Raw genomic sequence first — 3,889 nt, 5'->3', positions numbered from 1 at the left:
AGGGTGAGAGACAGTGTCAAAAGCCTTCCGGAAGTCCAGGAAGACTACATCCACTGCTACCCCTGCATCTAATGATCTGGTGATCTGATCATAAAAAGCCACCAGGTTGGTCTGTCCAGCCCCCTTCTCAAAGCAGGACCAGCCCCAACCACATCATCCCAGACAAGGATTTGTTGAGCCAGGTCTTAAAAACCTCCAAGGATGGGGAGTCCACCACCTCTCTGGGTAACTTGTTTCAGTGCTTTATAACCCTCCTAGTATTTTTGCTAAAATCCAACCTAAACTTCCCTTGCGGCAACTTGAGACTGTTGCTTCTTTTTCTGCACCTCCCCACTTTTCCTTTAGGGAAGGTCCATACATGTCTTTGGAACTTTAAAGAACTGAAATTTAGGCATCTTGTTCTTTTTGCATCTCTAAGAACCACAACTGAAGCAAAGGTGGAAGTTGGGGACTTGCTGTGCCTGCAACAGCCTAAGATCATCAATTTATTGTGACATTTACTTACTTTTTATAATATATATAATACATGCATGTTACAAATCTGGGAGATGACATCATTGCAGAAGGTACTCAGGTGACCCAAGCTCCAATTACCCTGTCTCAAGTTAGCTAAAACTGAGTGAAAACAGTGACACTGAAAGTACTGCTTGAGCTGCCCAGAGGGGTTGTGTTAGTCGCTGATGAGCTGTACCAACTCCAACTTTCAAGCTAGGTCCAGTCCCAGAGCAGCCAAAAGAACCAGTATCATCCAGGGTTTTTCTGCGCCATCAAGACTTGAATTAATAGCACTGCTGGGATTATAACTCAAGTTAACTAGGAAGTGAAGACAAGCTCTTATTCTCATTATTGAATCAGACACAAAAGAATAGTTTGCAATGCCTCAATATAAAAATCGCAATAATAGTGTTTTAGAGTTAGTGGAGATAATTCCAATATCTCCTGTGGTTTCCCTGTGCCACTCTTTCCATTTTCAATTATTATATTTAAGTTATTAGATTTTCAAGTTTCCTTGACTCTCTTCCTGAAATCGCATTAGAAACCTCAGTCAATTATTTTAACACATCAAATACCCAGAAACATTTTCCCTCATAAGAGTGAGATAATTATCTTCAATAATTGCATATGCTCTCCACTATGTTTGTACCGAGTTTGCATAATGTATAAAACATTGGTGGTGATGGGTCATTGAATTTTACTATTAAACTCTTCAAGGTCTGATTTATTATAAATTGTTTGTCACATTTCCCTTTTGGAAAAGCCATTATTGTTAAGCAGACAATGATCTTTCATTGTCAAGTGTTAGAAAAGATAATGATTTGCTAAATCCATATTACCCAACCATCACATTTATGCAAAACAGCTGCTGAAGCAGATAACAAATCCAAAAAAGGATGAAACATGGAAAGTGCAAACATCACATATTTTTCAAAAACATTAAACCTAAGCAAGAGAAATTGTCCAGAATACTAATAGATTATACTTCACGACTGACCCTGAAGTTGAGCTCATATTTAACCTTCATTGAACTAGTATCTGTAACAACAAATAGCTGCAAAGGGATAAAAACCCATGAAGCATATATGTTTGAGTCATGTTTGGCTCTTATCCTACACAACTTAGATGCATTTAACTTTAAACACTATGATTAGTCTCAGGGAGAACAACTCAAGAGTATTTAAAATGATGTGTATGCAAAAACCATTGCAAATTTGGGGCTGGTGGGGCAGCAAGTTTTATAGGCCTGTGTTAACTGGAAGCATCATTTTATATACTGAGATAAAACAGAACCAAAAAGCTGTAGACAGCCTTTGAATTGCTGACCCTGACAAATACTCTAGAAGATATATTTTGGTGCGATCAAGAGGCAATCCAATTCCATAATAATCAGCAGTGAGACCATCATACTGTAATCCTGGATTTTCTGACCTTTAAGAACAGACCACAATCATCTACACTTTAAGCAAAATTTATTTTCCCCTTATATAACCCATAATCCTATTTGGCCATTACTAGAAAATTATCTATTCCTGTACAAGTGGCTCTTGAGTTCAATTGGGATTTGTTAGAATATGTCTGTAACAAACAAAGCTTCTTTAATGTTTAGCATACGCCGCTTGTTATTATACAACAAATAAACGCAGCACATGATTTTCAAAGGAGACCGCATGTAAACCAAAATCCGATCTCTCCCAAGCACCTACAGGTCCTAAATTCTGCAAGCAGTGCTATCGAAATCAACAGGACTAGTCCTGTAAGCGAAGAGAAGCATGTGCCTAAAATGTTAAAGTATCAGGCCTGCAGACTCGACTGGGAGATCCACTGACTTTGAACCCTGAGTCCTAAAGGCCTATATAAATACAGACCTAAAATTAAGCATGTGTGTAAGTTTTCCCGAACAGGGACTTTTCTGAGGGCCAGTGGACACTGTCTGGTGCACTCTGCTTGGTGTCCCCACTTCACTCCCATCCCTCTTTTATCCTTTATTTGTCCCATAAATTAAGCCTCTGCATACCCAATACCCAGAGGGGGTAACTGTTATTTTGTGGCCGTAAGACCCATATTCTTCTTATGCATCAAACAGACCTGACTAGGGCTGAATGAGGAATGAAAGCCAAGCCACATGGGCAGATGCCTGCACCCATGCAGAGCCCTTCTCTTTACAATAGGGCTTATTAGGATGACCAGGATTTCGTCCCTTAAATTAATTGCGGGACAAAGCATCAGGATTTCACCACTAGGTGTTTCCCCCTGCGGGAAATGTTATTGAGGGGGTTTTCCCCTTGTTCATCTCCTGGCCCAGCTCCCGTGCCAGAGGGGCAAAATGCCATGATCCAAAGTAAGGTTTGGCAGCGCTTGTTTTTTTTTCCAACCTTACCAGAGATGCACGCAAGCCTCTTCCCTATGGCTATGAACGCCCTTGCGCTGCAGCATGGTGTTGCACCCACGGCACGGCCATGCGGGGGGTGCAAAGACTTGTGGCAGGGCACCCCCGGGCCACAGCATCACGACGCTGACCCCGTGAACCCTGGGGCCATTGGCGGTTGCATCCAGTCTGACCCCTGCCAGAGCCAGGGTCATCCCAGACCAAACCACCCCCCATGCCGCGAGCAGCTCATCACCAGGGGTCCTGGTTTCTCCCGATTTAAAAAAATCCCCAATTTTCGGTTAAAACCCCCCCAACCCAAATCCCCTTTTTTCCGTGATTTAAATGAAACAACACTAATGCATACAGAGAGAGAGGTATAGTGGCGTTTCATTTTAGTTATGGAAAAATGTGGATTTGGGGTTAAAATGAAACACTGCTATCTATCTATATCTCTGTGTTAGTGGTGTATTTCACTTAAATTCCAGAAAAAAAGGGAATTTGGGGTTAAAATGAAACACCTGTATATCCATATCCCCAGCTATCTATATAGATATATCTATAGATACGCATGTGTTAGTGGTGTTTCACTTAAATCACGGGGAAAAATGTGGATTTGGGGTTGTTTTTTAACCGAAAAGCGGGTTTTGTTTTTTTTGTTTTTTTTAACTGGACTCCTGGGTCAACCCAAAACCGCCCTCCCCCTCCCCCAGCACAGAAAGGTGTGACTGGGGGCGACGTCACGCGTTGACATCACACCCAGCCCCCGCGCGCTCACGGCGCGCGCGGACAACAGGGTCGGCACCGTCCGAGGGAGCAAGAGAGATCTGGGGACAGACGGTGGGAATTGGGGAAGGGGGGAAGGGAACAGACCTTCTCTGGCCGCCACCGCCCTCCCTCCTGCCGCCGCCGCCCGGAAACCCGGCTACTTCCGGGTGCGCGAGCACTTCCGGGGCAGGGGGCGGACCCGTCTGCACCGCCGTCTCGGTGGTGCGGGGCCTCCAGGGGGGACGGCGGAGACGTGGC

At 43.9% G+C, this 3,889-nt stretch overlaps 1 protein-coding gene across 1 annotated transcript in view; it reads right to left on the bottom strand.

Moving 5' to 3' along the window:
• Positions 1-3,825, bottom strand: part of MFAP3 (microfibrillar associated protein 3) — a 12,787-nt gene extending 8,962 nt beyond the window's left edge. The window contains exon 1 of the mRNA XM_019535266.1: positions 3,737-3,825. The gene's annotated coding sequence lies outside the window, so the exon portion shown is untranslated. The remainder of the gene's footprint in view (positions 1-3,736) is intronic.
• Between the last annotated feature and the right edge of the window lie 64 nt (positions 3,826-3,889).

Source organism: Crocodylus porosus, unplaced genomic scaffold, assembly GCF_001723895.1.
Source record: "Crocodylus porosus isolate Cpor-Errol unplaced genomic scaffold, CroPor_comp1, whole genome shotgun sequence".
NCBI lineage: Eukaryota > Metazoa > Chordata > Crocodylia > Crocodylidae > Crocodylus > Crocodylus porosus.
This window is presented reverse-complemented; position numbering and strand designations above follow the sequence as displayed.